This window comes from Parus major, chromosome 4 (assembly GCF_001522545.3).
Source record: "Parus major isolate Abel chromosome 4, Parus_major1.1, whole genome shotgun sequence".
Taxonomy (NCBI): domain Eukaryota; kingdom Metazoa; phylum Chordata; class Aves; order Passeriformes; family Paridae; genus Parus; species Parus major.
The window spans coordinates 30,278,073-30,305,166 of record NC_031771.1 but is presented as its reverse complement, the minus strand read 5'-3'; the positions used below and the strand labels follow the sequence as shown (position 1 = coordinate 30,305,166).

The 27,094-nt window shown below is 37.4% G+C and overlaps 1 protein-coding gene across 4 annotated transcripts in view; it reads left to right on the top strand.

Annotated features, from left to right (window-relative positions):
- MARCHF1 (membrane associated ring-CH-type finger 1) overlaps window positions 1-27,094 on the top strand; it is a 227,766-nt gene that overhangs the window by 41,657 nt on the left and 159,015 nt on the right. The gene's annotated exons all lie outside the window — the stretch shown is intronic.

The window sequence follows — 27,094 nt, the reverse complement described above, 5'->3', positions numbered from 1 at the left end:
GCAGCCCCTTCTGGGGACAGGTTCTGCTGTTTCTGTTGGTAATTGATGGTAACTCTGGCATCACCAGAGGGGAGAGCTGCAGTTCTGTAATCGGCGAAGGAAGACGGTCTTAAGGTACATCACACTTGGAAGATTGCAAATGTAAGGAAATCAGCTTGTAGTCACGACTGTATTCTGTGAATTGTTGTTAATTAAAATAGCTCTACTTTCAAATGGCTAAAAGTTGACTTAGTTGGTGACTTACACTACTCAGCTCTGGTGAGGCATATTTGGAATGCTGTGTCCAGTTCTGAGCTCCTCAGTAAAAGAGACACATGGAGCATCTTGAGCAGGTTCAGCAGAGGGTGACAAAGATGATAAATGGACTGGAGCATCTCTCTTTCCAGGAAAGGCTGAGGAAGCTGGGCCTGTTCAGCCTCAAGAGCAGACAACTGAGAGGGGAACTCACCAATGTCTGTCAGTATCTGAAGGGAGGGTGACAAGAGAAAGGAGCCAGGTTCTGCCAGTGGCACAGAGCAATAGGACAAGAGGCAGGAACTGATGCACAGGAGGTTCCACCTGAACATGAGGAAGAACTCCCTTACTGTGTGGGTGACAGAGCACTGGAACAGGTTGCCCAGAGAGGCTGTGGAGTCTACCTCACTGGAGATACTCAAGAACTGTCTGGACACAATCCTGTGTTGTGTACTCTGGGATGACCCTCCTTGAGCAGGGAGGCTGGACCAAGTGACCCCCTGGGCTTGCTTCTAGCATTACCCATTCTGTGATTCTGTGACTCGCACGGTTTTCTGACAGCATGATGTGTTTTGGAAAGAGGAAGAAAACGTGAAGTTTCATCTCTCCCCATAAAAATGTATGGAAAATCAGTAGGTTGTTCATCTTCTACTTCAGTTTCTAAAATGTTGAGAAGTCTTGCTGCTACTGGCATTTCTAATAAGTTCTGTATAATTATCTCAGCCCTCAGTTTTGAGAAGGTGGCAATCCATAGCTAGCAGGAATAGCACATTATCATCTCTCTAATCACATTTTCTATTTTTTTTTTTTGTGAGGAATGTTTATTGATTCATATTCACCAAGCTGTTATGTTTCAAACATGAAAATTGTTAGTGGGTGGCATACTCTCTCTTATTGTGCATGTGTATCAGAAATCATCTGTCATCTGATTTAAACTTCAATTTAGTCAGCAGAGCATCTCAATTTGGAGAAAATTTGACTCCATTATAAAACACAATTGTGATAGGATTATGTTTTTATGGTAATGCATGTAATTTATTGCTCTTATTATCATGCAACAGATTGTAGAGTAATGTTTTGACTTACTCCTTTAGAAGTGCTTTTGGAACATGAACATTATAACATTACTCTTATGTGGATTATTTTCTTTTTTTTTTCTTTAAAACTTTAAGGAGACATACACTGGCCTGACTTTCATGAATAACATTATAAGGAATTTTCAAAATGTATTTGGTACTGTAAGACAAGTAAACAAGGGATATAATATTTGAAGGAAAGATGGTGAAGGTGTTTATTCAAGAGTGAAATGAAGATCTTTTAATTAAGTTACGGAGTTCCAGCTGGTTTTGTTTACCATAATCTTATATTTTGCGCATGCACTTGGGTTATATCTTGTCTCTTAGCAGATTCAAGTGCTAAACTTGTGAATACACAGTTGTTAAATCAAACAACCTTCCTTTCCTGGGAGGAACTTCGTAAGATTTTTGCAAATACTGAGCTATAATAGCAATTCCAGTTTCATGAAAACTTCTAATTGAACCTACTGGCCAAATCCATATAATCCCTGGGCGGCTGCATTCTGTCATTTTGGATTTTCTCTTCTTTCTTGAAACACGAGGTCTTGTGCTGGTCAGCAAGTTCTTGTGTTCTAGAAGGGCTGAATCTCTTGTGGCTGTTGGCCTACTGACAGCTTCCCTGCAAACTGGACAGCTTCTTTCCATCCAGAAATGTGCTTGTTAAGGGATGGCAATCCTGAGACCTCTCTGATATTTGTAATTACCAATTTTAATTTATATGCCCAATCTATTCTATGATTAGAATACGAGAGATATTCATGTATTCAAAATTGCATGTAGCTTAAGGTTTTTTGAAAGAGGAACAATAAGCATTACTTTCCTGAGAGAAGAAAGAGTATTTTGTGAAGCATTTTTGCAAATGCTTCTTCCTTTGCATTACTGTGTTCTGAGAACAGTTATTCATTTGACAGCTATGAAGAACCGTGTGTGTGTGGGTCAAGCACATGCATTCAGAGTTATCTCATGTTTTTGTTCATTTTTGCTTTATTACAATGGGATACAGTCCAGACTAGGTATCTTTCAAATCTAAAAACTTAATTTTAGTGTGATTTGTAAGTGCTTTTTTCTCAATTCTGTTACTAGAAGATAATCAGTGAATTTCAGATTATATAAAAAAAAAATAAAAATTAACTGAGGTTGAAATGGTGATTATTTGAGCCACTGACAAATTTACTTCTTATATATATGAGGAGCAGGGGGAACTTAAGGAGTTATGTAAGGACAAAACTCAAATCTGATTTATGCAAATTCATACTTAAAATGATACGTTAATTATTTTCTATTGTTGCTGGTCCTCTGGCACTCTTGGAGTTGCTGCTGATATTCATGTAATTCTGTGCATTGTCCTAAAATTGTTGGGAGAATGAGTAAGTTGTGTGAAATGTTGTGTTCTTAAATCTTCATAGAGAAAAATCTGTGATGTTGATGATAAAGCTATTAATTTATTTGGAGGAGTTTTTAAAACTATATGGAATAGTTCAAGCAACAGATTTGCACATGAGCTCTGCTCATCCTGATGGGCAATGCTGCTTTGTCACCCTGCTTTTGTCATTACCTTGAGAAGGTGGGAGATCAGATAGGACACTTGAGAAATGTACATTTTGATGGTAACATCATAGGTGAGAGCATCATCAGTAGGGGACGAGAGCTGTCAAGTTGGTTTTTTTTAATGTTATCATTTTATTTACTATTTGACAGACTGCTAAACTGTCCCTCAGAAAAGTTTTTGTTTTCTTCGTTCTTAAGACTAAACTTTAAATTCAAGTTTAATCACTTTGCTGATTATCTTTAAACCTTTCTTCTTTACAATCCACAAGTATGTCTGCATTTTTCAGCTTACCTCACTGTTGCTAGAGGACATGGAATGACTTACATGTACACTCACAGTGATAGGATGGAAAAAAACCTCCTTTTATTTTTCTGACACCAGTATTTATAGATTCTCTGCAATGACCAGGGATTGGATAATAAAGTTACCATCTTCCCGGTCACACTGGTCATATGAAATGTCCAATTCCAAATATCAGAAGGAATGTGGTAAACACGTTATGTTTATAAAACCTCTATGGGAAAGCAACAGAAACTATGGAAAACATTCTTAGGCGGCTTGCTTTTCAGGGTGACACCTCACAATTAACATTACTGGTCTTTTTCTGCTTATAGAATGTTTATTCTCTCAAAAATGCTTCATTCTGTTCTCTGCTATAATAAATGCTGTTTCTGCCATATAGCAAAGTAAATCACAAGATGACAAAGATCTCACAAGATCTTCACTGAGATAGCTGAAATTAATTTTAGAGTAACAGAGATGAGCCACATAATGGGGTGCAACACATGCCTTTTGTACAGTATTTGTATTTGGACAGTATGATGTTGGAGCCATTTTCTTGCTCAGTAATTTACCTAATTATGAAGTCTCTCCTTTAAGAAAAGTAAACACTGATTTTCTTTGCCAAAAGTAAACTCAAATTTTCTTTGCCAATCTTTTTGTATTAGCTTGCAATTAATTAAATTTATACAGGTTGTTTTATTCAGATCCTCTGCCTTTTTTTAGAAGTCAAATTATTTATCTCTTCATTGCTTTGCAAGTTTTTTCCTGCTGTAAGCATTTTTCCCAAACAAGGATATGTAACTACAGCTTTAATAATGTCTTTCAATGTAATGGATTATAAAAGATTCTGAAGAAATTGGTACAAGCAAAGTTATAATTCTTTGTGCTATTTTTCTTTGCTTATCTAATGACAGCTCTTTCTGCAGAACAGACAAGCTTTTATGTCTCTCTACAGCTTTATCATGTGACTGCCTTACTATGAGCATATTTCTTGATAAATTCTCCATATTAGGGAACAGCCTTTAGTCTAGAATAAAGGGCTAAAGACTGCATAAATGGCAAGCCAATTTACTGAGGATTTTTCTTTGTCTACATCCTGCTTTTTTAACCCAAATGTGAATTTTTTTATGGGCATTTCATTTTGGGGTTTTGAATTTAATTTCTTCTGAGGCTTATCAGCTGTCGTGATGCCAAGACCTTAAAAAAAGAAAGGTATAGAAAACCAATTCTATGCAGGAACAGCAACAACAAAAATAAAAGAGGAACAGAGAAAGTTTTCTTCCTGGAAACTTTGCAAACTAAATGAAAGACAAATTGATAAATACAGACAGGTAAGAATCAACAATGGCAGGATGAAAATATTGTTATAAAAATAAAGAGGAGGTCAAAAATTGGTTCAGTTATTTGTTGCAACCTTTTGTGTTCTTATATTCTTAGTGTGGTTTCATTTACGCAGTAAAGCCTCTGGAATTAAATGGAATCTGCTCTGCATTTACACCAGAGAGATCTGGTGTTTACAGGAAAAAATATCTCCCATGGGAGGGGACTCCAAGGGGAGGACTGTGTCTTTAAACCTTTTGGTTTTCCTCCTAAGATCATGTCACGGTTAGCTTGTGCTCAAATCATTCTTCTTCTTAATTTCACTTGTTCTTTGGAGGATATGGACCAAGGTAAAAAGACATCAGTGTTACCATACAGTGATAATGAGGAGGAAGAAATCTGAACTGAGAATGAGGCATCTGTGAAAGTGGTTCTCAGCTAAGCGTTTACTGAATCATAGGAAATCAGAGTCTGTTGGAAAGGACTTCAGGGGTTATCCATCCTAAACTTTGGGCAGACCTGGGCTGTGGCCATCCCTATGTCAGATCTCTCACGATTCTGGTCCTGGACACTTTAAAGGATGTGGAGATTCCATAGCCTCCATGGACAACAAATCAAGAGCAGTATTACTTTTCTGGGGATAGGTTGACTCGATAATGTTCAGCCTGAAGCTTTCAAATGTCAGTTTGTGTCTGTTTCCCCTTGCTTAGCTGTCTGCCGCTACTGAACGTTTGGCTTCCTTGTCTTTGTGGTTCCCCTTCCCATCAGCTTGCCCCTCTAGCCTGCCATTCACCAGACTGAATAAGGCCAGCATCCTTAACCTCTCCTCACGTGTCATGGGATCCTGACCATTGTGACAGACCTCTGCTGGACCTCACCACACTGCTCTTGTGAGGCTGCAAAACTGGCTGTGTAGGAAGGCAGTCTCATCACTGCAAAGTGTAAGATGGCAATCAATTGTTCTTTGGGCCCTTTTTAATGATGCTCAGGGTGCAGTTTGCCTCATTTGTGATAAGAGGGCACTGCTTTCTGTCGTTTAACTTGGTGTCCCCTGTAAGTGCTGAGACCTTGTTGACTGCTGGTCTACACTGCAGTTGCATTGCTGAAGGTGTAAAACTTTGTACTTGCCTGTGTTTAACTTTTTGAGGTACACAATGCCCAGTCCTCAGGTTTGCTGAGGTTTCTTTGAGTTGAAGTTCTACTGTTTCTGTCAGCCACTTCTTCTGCTTCTGGGTCATCTGCAGGTTTGCTAAGGATACAGTCCAGGTAGATCTGTGAAGTGTTACACAGTGGTTGGAAAGGATGTAAGAGACCAGCAAGAGTAAAAGGATGATAATTTTGGCATTAATAACATGAACATGACTTTAATGAGACCTATTGAGTTCATCTTCTGAAGGTGCAGGAGAATAGTTGCTGCTACTTTTTTCCAGACACTGAACTTTCGAAAAACTAACTTGGGTCTGCTTAAGACAATGTCTATTGTAGGGAAGAAGGTAAAGATCCTGATTCCTGTCCATAGGTTCTGATATGGTTTATTGTGTTTCAGAGAAACACAAACTCAGTCTTAGGCACTTATTCTTTGGTGAGGTCTGTCCCAAAGAGCTCACTAATCTTCAGAGCAACTCATAAGTCCTGTTTTCTCTGATTTATGTTCCACGTAGTCTAGATAGCCATGTTCTTGCTGTTCTGCCTCAATTTCTCTCTTTTTTTTTTTTTTTTCTTTTTTCTAACTCTTACATTTCCAGAAGCTTAATGAGTAACACAGTCCACTAGGACATGAAGGATGTGATTAACATGGACTTAGTCTTCTCAGGTTCAGGAGGCAGTTAAATGTTTCAAGCCAGACAAATTGTCCTGCCAAGTTGTTGTATGAAGTGAGGGTACTGTCTTCTGTCTTCAGTCTGTTATTAGTTTAGTTTAAAAATGGCATTAGTTGTCCCTGTTCAACAGTATGGATTAATGGGCACATAAAGCAACTCACGGAACTACTGGGGAAAGTGCCTACATCTGTAGGAGGTAAGATTTAAAACTGCACTCCTGCCCCTCTTGACCTTGTAAATACAGTGAGGTAATTGTAAGAATTATGTTAAAATTGTTTTATCATTTCAGGAATAGGAAGTCTGTTAAATCTTTCCAGACTTGGTCAGCAGCCCCAGTTAGCATTGTGTGCTCATTAAAAAGTGTTAAAACTCACAGCTGACCTGAAATTTAGCAGTAATCATGTAGGTAAGATTCTTGTTTTCAAGCTTAGATTTTAAACCTGTGAAAACTCAAGGAAAGAAGTAGTCACCTCTACAACTTTTCAACATTTCAGGCCTATTTCTGAGGGGAGGCTATTCTGTCAGAATAGGATAATTCAGTAACCAATATGTATTTGCACCATAATTGTTGAAATGCGAGAACTTTTTCTGTTGTCTATCATTGAAGCATTTAGCTCTCAGTTCAGGGGAATTAGTAGTTAGTTGTGTACCAGAAATGCAACTTATCTTGCCAGAGTACTTGTGAAGCAAGCCTGTGTTTGACATCTTTTTTGGACAAAGAAGATTCCTTCAGAGTAGATGCCGATTGGAGTACTTCTGTTATAAAAGATTGAAATTCTAGTGTAAACTATCCAGATGATTACCTTCCTCAGAAACTTTAATTATTATTTTCTGCTCCTGTGTAGTCCTAAATGTTTGTGAATTAACCATTTGTGCTTTTCTTCTAGTGAGATGATGTCATCTGTTCTCTCTTTCTGATGCAGGCCATATGTGCCAGAATTTTATCTGCACACTCATTTGCTATCAGGTGGCTTAACAAAAGTGTACTGTTCAAACTTCTCCTCTCTATATAAAACATATTACTTGTTTTTCTATGCTAATGATTCAGTGGCATTATAATATAATTTGTTGTAGTGATACAGCAGACAGTGAGAAGATGCAAATTTTGAGTGTGTGCAGTTAATGAAATGAAATGTATTTTGACAGACACCTAGTAATTAGACTTTAAAACTGATTTTCCTTTTGCATTTAATTATGTTTTATTTCAGCTCTTTGGTGAGAAGCTTTTCATTAGCTGTTAGGACTTTGTGTTTCTGAATTTCACTGAATTTCATGAAGTGATGTAAATCAAGTCATTATGAGCTTATATGTGCAGGGCTGTCAGTGTGTTTTTCTGAAATTATTTCCAAGCTTAGGATGCCGGTTTTAGGAGCAAGTTTAAGCACAAAGAATAAATTTGGATGTGTAGCTAACCATGCTGCTCTACTATGATTTATGTTGCCAGTACTACTTGGCACATGACTTGAGTTGAAATAAACAAAGAAAAATAGTGTTTTATATCCACCTTAAGTTAGAGTAAACCCTTCCCTAAAGTATAATACTTAAATGTATTTTCTCAGTTTGACAAAGGTGTTTGATAGAGGAGATCAATAATCTTCTATTGCTGCTGTTCCTTTTCCTTCCCAAACTCCTGTTTTGTGAACTTGGTACTGAAGCTGTTCTGTTACACTAATGGCATAATTTTTCCTATTTAATGCACTTTATTTAAAACCAAAAAACTCTGCTGCATGTAGGACTTGTTCTTCTTACCTGCTTTCCCTTAAGTCCTGGCATGAAAATTACCTGTGTGAAGACTACTTTTACTCTGAAATAATTGATTTATAATACTGCTCTCACACAACATATATCTTCCCATGTTGTTCCCCAGAGAGTGTTGTGAGGTGTTTATTTTAACATTCCCACTCAAGCTGTGGCATAGCTTTTGGGAATGTGGGTTTTCTTCTGTGAGTACACACTGTGTAATATTTTACTATAGTGATGGATAAATGAGAGAGACAAAATAAGGGGTATGTAACAAAGCTTTTAACCTTGAACTCATTCCTTGAAAAACCAAGTTTTCTCGCACACTTACTCTGTCAGCATTATTAAGCTCACCTGTATGGTTATGTGTGGCTTTATGCTTTTGTGAACACTAAACATGAATGGAAATTTGATTAATGGATTAAAAGACAGATAAAGAGCTACATGCTAAACTGCCTCTTTACTGTACCCAGCCCCCTGCCCATTTTCTCTCTCCACTTTAGAGCCCTGAAGGACCAGTGCTCATGAGACCTGTCTCTCTCACCTCAGGCTCTGGTGTTGGATCAGTTGGCTTTGTTGCTTGACCTGAGTCTTTTTATCATCTCTTTCATGTATAATGATTTCTTTTTAACTTGTTGATCAGAAGTCATGGTAGTTACGATGAACTTAAGATTTGAGATAATTGCTAAAACTTTTTACTCTAGCAGTTCTTAGAGCAAAACAAAACAAATGTGCCTGTAAATGCACAGTATTTCTTTTGAGTTACTGTGGGAGCTGAGTGCAAGGACTGGTAAAGAACAGTGCTGGCAGAGAAACAGCTCTTCTGGGGAGTGAAAATAATGCTAGGCTTTACTTAAAAGCTGTCTGAAAATCTTCTCTGAGATTTTTGTAGTGAACTTGTCCTGAACAAGCTGAATCAGTGGAGCTGGAAGAATCCTCACCATGTTTCTACTTCTAGGGAAGAGTGAACACAGAATACATTGTCTGGGCACTAATGCCTGCAAGGAGGGAAAAATTGGTGACATTTTTATAATATCCCAATACACAGATTTGAGTGTTAGTACTGCTCTTGATATTGGAGAGATGTTTGTTTGTTTGTTGGTGTTTTTTATTTTGATTGTTTGTTTGTTTGTTTGCTTGCTTTTGTTTTGGTTTTGCTTTCTTCTGGAATCCCAACTTGTTTCTTTATGTGAAGTGCACATTTTGAGAGTTTTGGTCAGTCATTTCTCTTTTTTTCTTTTAGTGGGTTTTTTTCCCCCTGACATTTATTTTTGTTTCTCATATCCAGACACAAAACTAATATAGCAATGAGAGATGCTTTTATGTGTACATGTGGTAATAGCCTTACGTTTGTTTCTTCATTAATTTTTCATCATTTTTGACTCTCTCACTGGGGGAAACCTGAACCAAATAAAGGAAGTGCACAGAAAACATACTTCATTGTACACTTGGAAATCAGCAACTTGTTTGTAACAGACACGTTATGAACACCAGGACTGCATCTGCCTCAGGGTTCCTTGAGATACTGTCCTTGCTGGCATATCTTAGTTCTGATAGGAGAGAGGGAACTCAGATGTAGCCACTGAATCACAGAACACAGTTGATGACATCGTAGTATTTTTGTGATAACCATTATGCATTTACAGCATTTATTCAGTAAACCCTTAGCTTGTATAGGTTGACACTATTATTTTTATATAAAAATGCAAATTAGAAAAATGTAACTATGAAAATAATAAAACCATGGCTGACTACAGGAGGCATTGTTATCTGACTGTATATATCCACATGACTGTGAGGGTAAGATAGGTGTGTGATTTAAGTTATGCCCTTAGATGTCAAATTTTACCAGTTTTTGTTGCAACAGAACTAGAAAGACATGACAAAATTACTAGAAAGCTGGCAACCACATGAGGCTGACATAAATGTTCCTTTGTCAAGCAGAACAGTCTTTGAAGGAATACATCTGTGTAAGCAAGTTTGCATTTGCTTTTCCTTAAAACAAACAAAAATTTCTATCCCTTGCATTGAGACAGTTTGTTACTGTTTTTGCCTTCTGTATAAATGCAGCTTTACAGCTAGCCATATTTCTTAATTAGATTTTAGAACGAAGATCTTTGCCAGCCATTCTTTGTTTACACATTCTGTGTTTCAGCAAAGCAAGGTACTGTCTGAATTTTAGCTGACAAATGTTTTCAAGAGTAAAACCACCAGAAGCTACTGCTTGTCTTGATAGGTAACGTTTAGGAATGTGATAAAATAGCAAGCAATATGTTTCTATCAGAAAAAGCTTTACTCAGCTCTGGATGGAGTTGCATTTAGCGTGTACCTTTGATTTCTGAGTTACTACTTTGACATTTTTCTTTACCTGTTTTTATTTTTTTAATCCACCAAGGTGTATGATTCTTTTTACCTTAATCTGGGATTAACCTTAGCTTTTCAATGAATGAAGTTTTTTTTGTTGTTGTGTTGTTTCTGAAAGCCGCTCAGCCTGTTACTCAATGCCAGTTTCCTTTTAACTTTTAATCAATTTTTTCTTAAGAAGTGATGTCTTCTGGCACCGTTTTCAGTGTAGTTGCTTTCAGTGAAGGACATGATTGTCTCTGGTATTTAATTATTTTAGCAGCTTCTTCTTTTTAATAGGCTACATCATTTCTGTGTCATTTTCCTTTTGAAAGTCGTGTACAGCTGTGGTGGATTTTTTGGCTTTTGTAACTCCTGGAGGGATATTGAGTCTGAATGCATTATTAGCGTGCCTTTCAATAGAAAAAAAATTGATCAAGATCCTGCACACACTGTGGGACTGCGTCTCTAATGGTTTCCTAACCAGCTCTCCATGAAATGGTTATTGTAGTGCTAAAGTTTCATTTCTGGTTTGTGTCCCAGTGTGATGCTTGCCTGATACTCATGGGTGTCTGCCATTAAAATTGTATTTCCTTCCCTCATTGCCTCCCTGATTTCTCTTAGTGGATCATCAGTGGTCAAGGCTATCAGTCCAGGAAGGCAGTTGCTAATATAAAGCTGCCTTGAACTCTCACATTTGAATCCAGGAACACTGAAATCTTTCTTCTTAGAAAAATTTGGTCAAAGGCAGAGTACTTCCCTGGACTCTCGCTGCGGACTCCTGAGAGCTGAGACTTTCTACTTGGAAAACTTCATTCTGTCTAGTGCCCTGTTGTCCTTCCATTGAGAGAGAAATGTATCAACCTCCAAGCCCTGTATAACTGGTCCACAAGGCCCGGCATTTCGCAGGAGTAGGACATATTTACAGAATACTTCAAATATGTCCTTATTCTGTTCACAGTTGATTATTTCTTTTTCTGAACGTGAGCTCCTGCTTTGGTGGGGAAAAAATGTACATGCTGTGGACACCTCCAGAGCTCTTCTCTATTGTAATCATGTATTTGTCAGTTTTTATCATCATGCTGAAATAGTACAGATATCCAAAGGCTGTACAAGGTAAGAGTGAATTGCATCACTAATTGAAATTAACAGGAATCCCTGGCTCTTTTTATTCAGCCATCTGTTGGCCTCCATGCTCTGGTTAACTCTGCACGTATTTGTTCAGAATATTGTCCATTCAGATTGCTGTACTACAGCTAGTAGTAATTGACTGGTATTTTAATGCTAATCTGCACTATTCAGCTCCTGGGTCCAATTGCTTATTGTTAAGAGGATAGAGAATCAATGGTGATTTTTTTCCACCTCTCCCCTGGATTATATGTACTACATTGTAGCTGTTCAAATTTAAAAATAAATGCACAGTTCCAAGAATATGATGCTATTATTGTGCTGTTGGCTGCTGTCTCTCAATATAGATTTTTTGTGATGGAAAAGAGCACTTTTTTTGAAGCATGTTACTTTTCATAGGTTTTGTTGTTTAGCCTCAGTTTAAAGTGATAGTGTTTGTAGTAACAGCAAAAAAATGCAAGTAATATATTTTGCTAAGAGACTTCCATCCTTCGTATGTAGGTAGAACTTTATCTATAACCAAAATTTTCTCTTTGGCAGAATTCTTTTTCCTGGTGAAATTCATAAGGTTTAGTCATAAAAATGATTTTCACATCCAACTTTGTAGATGAGTTTTATGAAGTACCAGTTAGTAAATAAATAATTCAGGAAGAAGTCTGTTGAATTAATTTTGCTTGGAATTAGACAGATAATTCTACTTACTGCACTGAGAAGTTGTCACATTGAATGGTAGAATTGTTCTGCTTCCTTCCATGGGGGAAAGGGAACTGTAAAATAAGACATCTTTATGCATAAGATCTGTGAGTCTTTGTTATGTGATAAGTGAAAACAGTAATGTTTGGCTTTTATGTGGTCCTTAACTTTATCAGTAGTTTTGATAACAAGGAGGTTTATCTATTAAGTGATTGTAATAACATAATCCAAGTGTAGGGATAGTCACAGAAGGAAATACCCTAGAGTGAGAAGAACTGGGTGGGACAGAGGGAGGATGGGAAATTTCAGAATTTTTTCAGCAGTCTTCATAATATTAAATACTTCTCTGTATTTACATTTTTATTCAGTGTAATCGCTTGGCCGAATTTTGACTTCATGGCTCTAGAGTATATTATTCCCAGCAGATTAAGAGAATTCTAGGAATAAGGAATGCATGAAAGTAGCAGTAAGTTCTGTGTGGTACAGTGACATTGCTTGCAAGGCACTGAAGTCTTGGCTTTACAAATAGTTATGGAGTAGAAAAATTTGTTAAAGCTGCAGGGGTATATAGTGAAACTTGGACAGGCTGAACTTGTTTTAGAATGATGAACACTAATTCTTCCTATTAGTGTTACGTTTCAGTATTGCTGCTGTTATGGAATATCTTGTTGATGCACCTGAAATTTTTAGTCTAGAAGAAAAATTTCTAGAGTTAAAGCTGAAACTTTTTTTTTTTTTATTTAAAATGTTTACAGTTACTTTTATAATAATTACATAGTTTTATTTTCAAAAGAATACCACATACTGTTATTGGACTGTTTCAGATGCTAAAATTCTGCCTGAGTACTATGAATTTGAGTATGATAAGTGTTCCTGCATTTTTCCCAGGGCTTGGGTGTTATTCATAACTTTTTGAATACTTAGGAGTAAAATACAGATTTATTGTTTAATGGTATAAGGAAATATTTTTGGTTATTTTCAAATATTTACTTTGGCAAAAAATGATGGAATGAATAATAGATATCAGAGGTGGAAAATAAACTTATTAAGCTGTAACTTGTACTTTGATGAGTATGGCATAGAAGTACCTTGTTTATTTATCTGCTTTGTTACACTGTAAATTCCTAGCTGTTTTAGCTACATATGTTTTAGCAGGGTTTTTTTTATAGCCTAATAAATACCAACATTCTGAACTTTTCCTTGGCATCTCATTTATTCTTTGTTTTAACTTCAGACTATAATTTCTAATAATTGTTATGTCCTGAATAACACACCATAGTTATTTGGTGCTGGATTGACCCTGCTTGCATGTCAAGCTGTAGTTGTGAAATAGAAAGCTTTTGGAAGGGGTATCCTATGTAAGGATGATTTTTCCCTATGTGAATATACTACTGTTAAAATGAATTGGAAACTGTGGAGTGACAAGAGTAATAATTTGTCATGAATCATTGGGCTAATCGCATACATGTCGTGGTTTTGGATGGTGGTACAATAGCATTTGTGGAAGAGAAAAATTTTTCATTGGCAAAACTTGAAATTTTCATATCTATGTCTCTTCTGGGAAATTTTTTCACTACTTATAAACAGCTGAGGTCTCCCTTAGCCTTGATGCTTTGTACAAGTCTGAATGTTAGGGCTAAAGGAACTTTGGTTCGTGAACTATCCATTTACTGTAAGAAAGCAGATTTTTTTTCTGAATGAGCCCTTTACCTTAAACCTTTAAACAACCCTCAGCACTTTAATATCCTAAGCAACAAGCTCCCTCAGCAGGTTGCTCTTTTACCAATTTGATATCATTGTTATGAGGTCACGTAACCACATATCCTCACTTTCTTTTATTCTGAATTGTAAAGTCAAAATCTGCATCACAAAACGGAGAATATTTCATAACATAAAAATTATTTTTGATAAGTGCAATGGTAAATATGTGTGGTGATAGGCTACTATGCTTTTAGAAAGTAATTAAAAAAAAAATAAAATCTCCGTGCAAGTCTTTTACTTGTCTGTGAACATTGTAATATTCTATTAAAACCAAAAAGCATAATTGTTCCCTGAAACAGCACCCAAGGTTTGTGATTACTTTGAGAACTATTGGTTTTAAAGTTTTTGAAGAGTGTCTGTAATCAGCATAGCTGATGACTTCTTAATTAGACTAGCCCTGTGACAATTTGGCTCCCCATACAGTGTGTTTATGAATCTAATCAACCAGGCAGTGAAAAAAACAATTATAGATACTGTCTTTATTTTTTAACTCACAAAGGAGCAAGAATTGCAATACTGGAGCTCTTGCTTCTGTGATAATTAAAACATGGATCTGAATGGATAGATATAAAAGAATAAATTAAAAAAAAAATATTGCCGTGAAGAAGTCGATTCAGCGCAAAGTGAGATCCTTGGCAGCTAACAGAAGCAAGAGAAGGACAACAACTCTTGGACTGTGCCATAAAATCCAAACTAACTTCTTAACTAGTGTGCATCAAATTTAATTTTTTTTCCTTGGGTATTTCTCAAGGTGCAACAGGTCTTATATGAGAGTTTTTGGTTTTGTAGTGGCAGGTCAGTCAGTCTGTTGTCTAGATTAAAAGAGGAAAACAAGTATTGTCTAATATCAGTTCATGTCCTTGGATTTGTCTTGTTTCTTATTGACAGATATATGTTACGGATTTGTCATTAGTAGCCCTTTCTGTATAAAGTGATTTGTAGTGAAAATAGCTAGAAACAGTGGTTAGATTCAGTGTTACCCAGACTTGTTGTTTCTTCCATTTGGTTTTTCAGTAAGTTAGTTGTTCATTCACCATCCGTTTGTGACTCCCAAGATTTTGAGCTCTGTGCTTTCTATTCCAACTGTGCTGGCAATTGAATGGTGTGCTGTATTCTGTGAACACTTTGCTACAGTAGCTGTGGATGTTAGTCTGCCTGGTGACTGACATCTCTCTGTGGTTTAATTATTGCCTTTTCTCTCCTTAGGGAAGAAGTTTGTGCATAGATTTTTTTCTTGTCATTGATAGAAAAAGCTTGGGTTTTGGTTTTGCACTACGGTTATGTGGAAAGGTTGAGTTCATTTAATGCCTGTGAGGGAGTAGGTTAGGAGCTAGAGGCTTTTACAACTAGAAAACTTTGGTTTTGCACAAGTCAATCTGTCCTATGGGGTGGGCAATTCTCCTTCTCTTTTGGGGTGGAGTTGTTACGTTCTTTTATCCCAGCCTCTTTTACAGCCTCGTAGCTCTCTCTAAGCTTGATCACTCACTGGGTGCCTAATGCTGTGTACTGAAACCTGGCACTCAGTAGTATTCTAGTATTGCCAGGTACAGAGCTGAAGAGACAAAATTTACACTCTTACAGACACCATTTACCTTAGTGTAAATAGTCGTAATCCACCTATAAATCTTGCCTATGTGTGGTTTTCCATTATGTGTGTGTGTGTGTGTATATATATATATATATATATATATATAAAATTACTAATAAATCAGTGGAAAGTAGAGCAGTAGGAATTGATGTCAGAAGGCCACCTGGGATTTTCAAAGGTGAAGGTATTTAATAATTTTTTCCCTGGTTTACATCTTCAGGTTTCCCTTTCCTGATTTAGCAGGGGTTTTTGTGAGGGTCTAATGGCAGTAGCGGGGCAGGTGCCCACCAGACTTACTGGGTCTTTTGGGTAGGGCCCACCAGAACATCAGTTGTGGTTGTATTAAACTTTTCGCCATATTCAAAGCAGTTTAATAGTTACATGCTGCCATTCTTTTTCTTGATTACGTGAAAAGAATTTGGATAAAATAAGGATATTCCTCCTAACAGCTGGAGAGATACTTCAGAGTTTAAAACAAGATAGCTGGTTATTGTGAGCAGAAGCATTTAGGTTTAACTAAAAGACACCTGATGGCAGCTCTGAGAACTAGAGCTATTTTCTTAATTTGACAAGATCTCCCAATATATGATAGGCAAGATGCAGCCACAGGATCATGAAAACTACATACATAAGGGCATGGCTCCCTGCCATGCTTGCTGCCTGCCCTGTTGACTGGACTCTGTCTTGGAGGGCAGAAGCATGTTTTTGTACACAGACTGCACAGGCCTTTCTGGTTGGCATTCTGGGTAGCTTTGCTTTAGTGCTATGTTACAAGATAGGTTTGTTTTTTTGGTTTTTTTTTTTTTTTTTTTTTTCATTTGCTGGGTTTGGTTGTTGGTTTTGTTTTCCTTTTCTGAAGGATCTAATTTTTTTTCCTCTGAGTATTTACATCTCAGCAGGGACCTGGAAGATGATGATCATTTTCTTTCTCAGTTGAGTTCCATTTCAAGTGAACTGTAATAGGAGGACAATTTTCAGCCTCTACAGATGACGTGGAAAATATGCTTGATGATGTATCTTGGGGATATTTACTTAAGTGCAGTAGAGTGATTAAGTTTTGAGATGATGAGCTTTGAGTTGCAGAACTCGATGTCTGAAGTAATTAATGACAAAAAAATGGAATCCTTAAGTGTATTTTAGCCAGCATGTAGTGCTTCAGTGAGGCAGAGCGTATTGGAAAAACATGCGTAAACAGCAGAGAAAAAACGCTGTTTTGATTGTAGGAAGGAATCTGCAGAAATATATCTTTCTCATAAGAACTTTATCTCAAATCATTCCAAATTTTCACATCTGTAGAGATTTTATCTCTCTAACTACTTAAGAACCTGTGTAGATGTGTGATGGTTGCTCTTTGCAGTTTGTTTGCAGTTTATTACCTGCTCTGTATCTGCTTCTGCTGAAAGGGACATAACTAGAGCACTGTAGAAGAGGGCTGCCATCCTTCAGATACTAAGAAATGGTTTTTGTTAGAAATCATGGTGATAAAGGGGTGACTGTTCCGTGCCAGCAAGCAGCTCCCCATTTTTACCGGGGGAATTGATAGGCTGGGTGGAGCAGGCAGTCAGAGACCCACTCAGCTGCTAGAAAGGCTTAAAACAGGCAGTAAGATGGGCTTCTGTGAGTTCAGTTTTTAAAGATGGTTAGAAAGATTCTGGAAGATTGAAAAATAACTGCCTGGAGTTTGTTACAAACCAGACTCTTGACAGAATTTCAGGCTTGATCTAAGACCAGTACGAAGAACCTTGCAGTGCAGGGGTGGAGGAAGATGACTATGTGCAAAACTTACTCTGCTTACCCTTTAGAACCACATTCCTTATTGCAAGATTTAATTTTTCATTCAAGCTTATTTTCAAGAAAAATGTGCTGCATCAATTTATCAGAATTTACTGTAATTGATGACTTCAATTTATGACTAAAATAGTAGTGTGGGTAAATCCACCAAATGGATTTTGGATTCTGGTAAATTTGGGTGACTACTGCAGTGTGCAACAACTCACAGAAGAAGCAGAAGCAAATGCCAGCTATTATTTAAATTACAGAGTTTACCTTTCCTCCCTTCACCCCCCCGCCTTTAAGATCTTAACACCCTTTTTCAATTCTAGTGAAGGTCCCTTGGCCTTGAAAAGTCAGCTACTGGAAAAAAATTTAGAAACAAAGTGATGATTGTATTTTCATGTTTTCAGTGTCCAAATAGTATCTTGAGTTTATGAAGTGTAAAATATATCAATGTATCACTGATTGAAATGCTGGTATTCCTTGAGTATTTACCAGGAAAGCCATATGAGATAAGTAAAAAGAAAGAAAAAGTAAAATGGAACTGGGTTTGGTTTGTTTATTTGTTTGGTTTGGTTTTGGTTTTTTTCCTGAGAAAGGTGAACATAAAAGTTTTAGCTAAAAATGCTTTTGGTCCTGTGGCAGTTTATTTATTAAGATTTTTCTTAACACTAGCCATTCACTTTAGGAATTTAGGGTATACGTTTTGTCTTGAAAAGTACATTGCATACTTTTTCTAGAGCAGTTGTAGTATTGTGGTTTGGTTTAATTTATGTAATGGGAAAAAAAAATTTGCAGTGGAGATTTTGTGAATATAGTACACAGAGTTGTGGACTGAAAATGTTAGTGAGGCTCATACTGATTAGACAGTGCCTTGAATGTTTCTCCTGCTCCTTAATGAACTTAAACATTTTGCTCCAGCTTTAGGACAGCATTTTCATTATATTGCACCTTAGATATGCAGGAACTGTGGTTTTACTTCCCTTAGCTTTTTATGTAAGATTTTGTCAATTTAGCAAAGAGGCACGCTAGGAGAGGTAGTCACCTAAATGCTGCTTCTGGGTGGCACCATCAGGGATACCAACTCTTACTTCCTCTATGCAGAAGTCACGGTACAGAGGTAATAGGCTGTGTTATGACACCTCTCTGTCTTACTTCTACATCATCCCCAGTGTATTTTATTGTCATGGGGAAACAAGTACCAGATTCTGTGACTGAGTGAAGTTTATCCACCCTGTTGCTGGTTATGTATCCTTCACCCTGTGTAATACTTTCTTTTGGTTTCTGCAGATGTAGGTTCATAAACAGTTCCAACTCAGTAATACCTCAAAAATCCTCCTATTTTTTTTCTTCTGCTTTTACTTCCTTCCTTGATTTCAAAAGGAGGATTCTTTGAGCAGCCCCCTGTTAACTCAGCTCGGAAGACACCTAGGTTTAAATGAACTCAGCATAAAAAAAAATACAAGCTAGTGATGATTTTAATTGTGAAAAAATTTTAGCTAGATTTGTGGTGGGAAAAATTGTTTCAGGGAGAGCTAGAATGACTCCCTGTTGGTGTGTCAGAAATGAAGGTCTGTAATAGGAGCCAGTATTTGGGGACAGGAAGGTATGTGTAGTACTTCTTCCTCGTGACAGCTTGCTGGCTATCATTCGACAACTAGGCACTATGAATTCTCAAATTCATGAAATGAGGTTTTTTCAATTAAATATTAATTTAAATGATAGATTAATATTCTATTCACAAAGTGTTGAAATAGAACATAAAAGAAGGTTATGGATGAGTTGGCATAACATTTAAATTGTAAAACAGTTGTCTGATAAGTAGGAAATGCAAAATTAGAGATACAGCTCACTTCGTAGACAATGTTAAACTTTGAGAATTATTTTCATATTTTGAGTGATATGCAGTGCCTGTTTTGTATAGTGAATAAGGATGGCAGGAATTGAGGTTTATTAATGGCAAAATCTATGAGGACTTGAAAAACAGATGGTATTTAGAAAAATCTGCACAATGAAATCCAAGTGTTCACATTATGAAAAAATCATAATGTAACGTAATTGAAAAAAATTCACCGATTACTCATTCCTAGAAATACTTTTTCCTAGTTTATTTGTTTATTTTAAGATTTTTTTTTCCACAAATAATTGAGCACTAATGTTGCTGATAAATACGAGAATAATTACCTTCAAAGCAACAGACAGACATAATGAGAATGTAGTGGTTCAGTTCCTCATGAAGTCGACTCTATGCAAGAACTTAGTGGACCATAACAAAACACTGTGTAGACACTTTAATTCTCAGTGTAGGTGAGAAGCCTCACCTGACTTCCCTATTTTAAACCCAGACGTGTTCATTCATTAGGAGAATCACAGAATAGCTGAGGTTGGAAGGGACCTCTCTAGACTGTCCAGCAGAACTTCCCTGCTTACAGCAGGGGGGTATTTAGTAGGCTGCACAGGGCTGGATCAAGTCATTTTCTGAGCTTATACAAGGATGAAGACTCTGCAATCAACCTTGGTGATATTTTCCAATGTTTTCCCAATATGACAATAAGAAAGGCTTTCCCGATGTTTAACTGCAATTTCCTTTATTTCAGTTTGTGTCCATTTCCTTCCCTCCTGCTACTCACACCATTGGCAAACACCAATTACTCTCTTCCTTTTATGTGACCCATCCCTGAGGCTTCTCTTCACCATGCTGAATGCCTTTATCTCTCTCAGCTTCTCATAAAAAAAAGGTGCTTTTGTCCCTTAATCATCTTTGTTTCCCTTCACTGAACTTCCTTCACTGTGCTCTTACGTACTGGGGAGCTTGAGGCTGGAGCCAGCCCTCCAGATGTTTCTCACTGGTACTGAACAGAGGGAAAGAAGCGCCACTTTTGACCTCCTGGAGAGGTCAAGTTGCTCTGAGCCATCTTTGCTGTGAGGGCACACTGCTGTCTCATGGTCAGCTTGTCTGCCAGGACTGTCAGGTCCCACTTGGCCAAGCTGTGATTTGGCCCCCAGCCCATACTGGTGTCTGGTGTTCCTCCACAGGAACGGGACTTTGCGCTTCCTCTTGGTTGCATTTCATGTCTCTTGCTCTTTTCTCAGCTGTCAAGGCTCCTCTTAATAGCAGCACAACCTTCTGATGTATTGACTACTTCTGGTTTTGCACTGTCTGTGAACTTGCTGAAGGTGCACTCTGTCTCACCTTGCAGGTTACTGATGGAAGTATTGAACAACTTGTCTTTGATGACTGGCCTACAGCTGGACTTGGTGCTGCTGTTCCACAATGCTTTGAGCTCAACACTGTGGACAGTTTTCATTGTTGATCTCTCTCGATATTAGACAGAGAACTTGATTAATACTAGCTTTTGGTGTGAGCAAGGACTTTTAAACACACATGGAAATGCAGGAGTCTGTGCATAGACACCAAAATATTTTGCAGAAGGCAATAATGTGTTAACATAATTCACCTAAAAAGCCAATCAACAAGTAGAGAAATCTGTTTTCCTTATTTCTGAGGCTCATGGGAAGCATTAACATCTGCTTCATCTGGCTCTAGATAATCCACTGATATTCCAGTGTCCTGTTGTTTTCATGCCAGGCCAGGATGGAAAGACAAGAACCCTTCCAGTTGCTCTGTCTGCATTGGGAAACCTGAGATCAGCAGGGTTAGTGTCAGCAGAAGAGTAACTTAAAGAAATTCAGTGACATGTAAGTGAGAAAGATGCCAAACATACCAGGCAGGGAAATAAATGCATCTATGGCAAGGTGCTGGGCTGTCACAGATGGCTTTTAGTCATTGTTATTCTGAGGTTAAAACCAATGCGGAATCTTCAAGTATGTTCATATAAAAGTGCAGTTTTGAGAGATAAAGAACAGGGTGATGCTGCTTTGCATATGAAAGATCACAGGATGAATATGAAAATAACCTTCTCTCACATTTGATCCTTAGTACTAACTGTTAAGCTAGAGATGCTCTGTGATAAAAAATTCTGATTTACAAGTTTTATGTATGCTAATAAGTGGATGGATATGATGTTTTCATAATTCCATTAGGTCCCTTTCCCTTCAGCATCATATTTGTGTAATCCAGATGGGTTCTTGTCATCTCATCATGTTCTCTTTTCATTTGGGGTGTAGGAAACACAAAAGTTGAGTTTGAGTGGCATGTAAGGCATCTGATCTGACAGAATAGAACAAACTGAATGGGATATAGTGTATTCTAATTTATTAAAAGAAAGTATTTCAAGTTATTCGATCTTTACCTTGTATTTCTTGTGACAATCACATATTTGGAAGGTAGGACAGTTTCTGTAATCACGTGTGTGGTTTTCAACTGTAGGAAAAGTAGGGAGAAGTTTTTCTTTGGAAACTTCTAGCAGTGTCCAAGGATCCAATATTGCATTTAGTAAATGTAGATTAATTTCTAGAAATTCTGCTTCTTGGAGAGATGCAATGTGTACCTGAATTTTTTATATCAGTCAATAGTAATCTGTATCACATTAAAGATTTCAAACACAGCACAGAATTCCTCCAAGCAGAGTTCTTTATATTCCCTATTCCTTCAGGGCTAAGTTGTGGAACCTCATCCACAAATCCCATATATCTATTTTTGTTTATAATGAGACTGTAGTTGAGTGACTTATCTTGACTTACAGATTGTCATCACTATGGTTTGTTTTTGCCATCTGTCAAGCTCAGGAGAAAGGCTTCTGATTGTGTCTTTTGTGCTCATGGTAGCTCTGATGAGAGCATCTATGGAAGGTCAATCTGTAAATGCTATAACTTGGGTCCTGCTTACTAACTTGAGGTTTAGAATTTGTAAGGATTGTTCTTTGTCATTTTCTTGGAATGTTTTGGAATTTGGAAAGAGGAAACCTGATTCTACTTGGTTCACAATCCTTATTTAAAACTCTTTGAATCATAGTGAAAATTGTATGTTGAAATTCTTAGACTATATTTAATGACTTTTGTTGTGATTCTGGTTCCTATACCTTCATTCACTTCCTATATTCTCATTGTGGCTGAAAGTTTGCAGTTCAGCAAATAAAACATCCAGTCTTCAAAAGGAGACATTTATTTGAATGTGCCTTGGCATCTTTTAGTAAAAATTCATGGCAAAATTTCTGCACAAATCTTGAAATATTTTGCAAACTTCGAGCCTTTGGGGATTTACTGAGTGTGAGGTCACCACTCACAGTGTGGTCATGCAAAATGGTAACTATGGCAACTGCAGAATACTGAAGTGGAGAGTAAGCAGGGAGGTTTGTGTGAAAGAAGTAATATCCTTGGACATAGAAAACATCCTCAGAGAGCCTCCTCACATGAAGATGATATATGGGCATTTTTCTGGCATGAAGTTCTTTTGTTTTCTAATGCCAAGCAAAATAAAACTTGTGATGACTAGTTCTCTTCCGAGTTTATTTTAATTGGTACTTCAGGTTTTAAAGATAGGTTTAGTTTGTGTTCCTTCATAATTTAAAACCTGCTGATTATTTTTCAGTCTTTAAAGGCATTAACACTTTAGAATTAAATCCAGGAAAAAACAAAGGTATGAAAATACGTGCCCTAAAATTTTGGTGTCTTAGTTTAATGAGAAAAAGAAGGAAAAATTGCTTTTGAATTTTGACAAATCTGTTATGAAATAGCTGTAGGTGAATGTTAAAGTTACCTAAACAGACATGTACACAGATAGTGCTGTGCAATATTTTGATTTAAAGCCTGTGGGAACAGAAAATTTTTGGTGTTTTTCAAGGCATTTCAAGGCTGTGTTACTTGCAAAGGCTCTCACTGGATTCTGCAACGCTTGCAAGTCTGTTGGAAGCACGTACACCTCTTTACACTCTATTAAATCTCCAGCTTTTCTGATTTGTTGTGGCTGGAGTTTTTCTTGGGTTTTGGTTTTTTTGTAATTCTATTTTTTCTGAATACTATTCAGGGCTGCATTTGATTTCCGGTAATTTTTACCATCAGCGCTGCTTACTGTTATGAGATCTTTTGCATCAGGAGGACTGCGTGGAAAAAAGGAAAAGACCTGTATATCTTGCTGTCTCCTCCTAAGATTTCAGTTCAGGAGTATTCTACCAGTATGTGCAGAAGTACTTTGTTCCATAGCTGATTGAATGAAACTGTTCAGTCACTGCTAATGACTGAGGGTGTCTTGTCTAAATGTTCTGTTTAGAACATCTCTGCCTCCCTCAGTATGCTCCTAGTGTTTGGAAGTAAAGGTGAGCCTCTGTCAGTTCTTGTTTGAAAGGCAGAGCCAAGAGTACTTGGAAAGAAGCATTTTGTGCATCTTTCTTTGAACTCCTGGAAACTGTTAGTGTGCTTTACACTGTGACTTCTAAAGTGTGCTGTCACTCTGATTTAGACCAGGGCCACGCTGGTGATCACAGAATCATTGGGCAAGCCAGGAGTAGGAACCATGATGACATGGCTTTGTCCTCTGCTGTAGTGACAGAGAAAGCATGACTTTTAATCCTCTCTTATGTCATCCTTGTCATTAAATATACATAGGGTGAAATCTTTGCCCTACTGGAGGTTATGGCAGTTTTGCTGTTAACGTCAGTGAAGTCAGGGCTTTACAAGTTGTGTATTATAGGGAAAAAGGAGAAGGTTTATATTCAGGTAACTCCTGAAGTTTATTTTTTTCTATTCTATTGAATATTCCATTCTATTGAATTGAGGTATGAGTTCATGATGCAATTTTTGTGGTCTCTTAAAAATAATCCTGAAGTCTTTCTTTACCCTATACAACCACAGCCTTGCCATTCTTTCTTGTTGCTGTGGGCTATGACAGGCTAAGGAGCTAGAATGCAGAAATAAAATGCCAGTATGGATAATTTTCTCTTATTAGGGGATATCCTTCCCTTCTCCAACCCCAATATGCACACTTCCTGCCATGACAGATATTTTATCTTTGAATCATGTTTGATTCTAATATAATGCAGAAACAAATGGAATTTGAAAAATCAGCAGAGATCGAACTAAAAGTAAAATAGCTGAGGAGGCAATGAAAATTTTCAGTGAAGGGATATGGTATCCAGTACAAAGACTAAAGGAACTTATTTTTAAATTAATGGTTAGTGGAATATATTCCTACACTTTCAGATTCCAGCTGTGGAGTATATACCAACTGCCTGCAAAAAATGTGTCTCCTCCTAGTTACCAAGTGTACCTTCTTGTAATTAGGATTCAAGCAAACAGTGGCAATGTCATTAGTTTAGTTTATCTGTAAATGGTGTCAGGGCTGAGCTGGCGTTTGAAGTTGTTTAGTGCTGTTGTGACTAAAAACAACATCCAAATCAAATGCAGGATACAGATTATCCTAGTATTCTGAATTATCTGTCATGTTTCAAAGTTGTCAGTGTGGAATAAGAGAAATCTTCCAAGATTTTCCCTTTCCTGTTGACAAAATCCTTGTCCAGTAGAGATCCGACAGATTATTTGTAGCCTGTCTGTACTGTCACACAACAGATACTGTAGGAAGAAAGGGGATTTTTATCTTGAGTGTTGCCTTACCCAAATCACAGTGCAAACCCTGGTCTCCCTTTCTAATACATGCACCCTAGTCTGCTGTCAGAGAGTGAAATGGCAATGCTGAAAGCTCCTGTTTGCTGTTTCACTGATGGCCAACCAGCAGCACCGACTGACTTAATGCAAATGTTTTGAGCTAGTTTTGCTCAGAGATCTAGTTTGAGGTAGTACTGTGTAATTCCTGATGGTAACCTAGTTTTAAAATTAATTTTGAACTTATCTTTTGATGTCCTTTTAACCTTTTGGCTTCTTTTGCTGTTATGTATAAAGCATAGATATGCAGAAATTGCTTTTAAAAGAAGGGCTTGTCACCAACAATCTTTTTCTTAATCACAATTTTTTTTAATCTTTGGCTTTGATTATGGTAGTTTTGAATCCCAGATTGAAACCAGCTAATGGATTTTGCAGAGAAAAAGCATAGTTACTATGGCTACACAGCACCCTGAAAGCTTAAAAGGACAAAGCATAAATGAGCACAGTCCTGGCTGCTTGGCCATTTGCAGAATAGATTGTAATAACTTAAAAGTCTTTATAACCTCTCAGATTTTCAGAAAAAGAAGGATGTTAGTCCTGTAAGAAATTCTATTTTATTTTTAGATTAAATTATAACTTTTGAAGTAGCATATTTGAAAAATACTTTACAAAACATGCTCTGCTTATAGCCAGTTCATCTCACATTTATCACAGGCAGTAGCATGTGATGACATTTACTATTACTGGTCATTTATCACTGATGTTTTTACTATGGTATTTTAAAATGAGTCAAAATCTAATCCTCCTATGGACAGGTAAACACGAAGTATGTGTGGTTTAATGAAAACTTAATGTTCTTTTTATAGCTTTCACTGTAATTTTGGCTGAAATATTTTTAACTTTTATTTTCTTACAAACCAAGAAAACTAACCTACATATTTAAGAGAAACATTTTGTATACAGTAAAGAATAATAAAACACATTAATTGTTAGACTCATACAATTAAGGATTGAATTAGAAGTTTTTAGGATGACCCGAGTGACTGATGGACTCAGTGCTGCTACCTGTTTTTGCTTGAAAAATAAAATGCATTAGAATCATAAACATGTCACTCATAAATTCACAGGCTTGTTTCAGTGGCCTATTACAAATGTAGAATAAAAGTTTTTTGGGTGGAATGCTAAAATCCATCTATTGTTCATCACAAATAGGAGTTCTGTCCACAGATAATTATAGGCAGTGTACTTTGGCTGATGGGTAGTAAGCCACAGGAAAGAAAGGTAGGAGGTGAGCACACAGGTGGTTTTGTTAAGACGTTATTTATGTGCTCTTATTTGCAGGCAGAGGGCTCTTGTATTTGTATTTTAGATTTATCTTTCCAGCAATGTTTGCATATATTTGTAAAGCAGACTGACTTGCTGCATACACAACAGACCAGCTGAGCTGTCCTCCTGCTGCAGATCTGCCCTGTGCTCTGTAGAAATGCTGTGTGAAGCAAACTTCATTAGTCCATCGGGTAATTGATGTCTAAAATATCTAAAGAAGCCTTTCTCACTGAGAACAGCAGAATCATTGTACAGAATTTCACCACAGAGACCAGAATCTAGACTAATCTGCAAAACGTGTTTGGGCCAAATTCCAAGGTGAGCAGATGAGGTGCCTGGGAAAACCCAAGAATAACCCAAGGAAATTGTAGGGAAAAGTAGGGTGGTTTAATCCTAGCTGGCAGCTGGGTGTCAGGCAGCCACTTACCCACTCCCTGCCTCTGCTCTCCAGTGGGGAGGAGAATCAGAAAAGTAAGGTTTATGTATTAAGAGTTTGTGGGTTTAATAACTGAAACAAAATATAATAATCATACTAATTACAATAATAGTATTAGTAATGAAGAGGAGAGAGAGGACTGATTCTATGAAAAAAACCCAAGAGAAACAAGTAATACACAATACAATTTCTCACCCTCTGCTCATGGATGCCCAGGCTTTGTGAAAGCAGTGATGAGCCCCTTCCAGCCAACTTCCCCCAGTTTATAAGCTGGGTGTGACATTATGTGTGTGGAATATCCTTTTGGCCAGCTGGGGACAGCTGTGCTCCCTCACAGCTTCCTGTGCACCTCCTCACTGGCAGAGCATGAGACAGTGAAAAGTCCTTGATTTGGGGTGAGCACTGCTGGGCTACAACCAAAACAGGAGCGCGTTGGAAACGTTGTTCTCGCATTGAATCCCCAACACCGCACCGTGCCAGCTACTAAGAACACTTAACTTCATCCCAGCCATAACCAGGGCAGGAGGG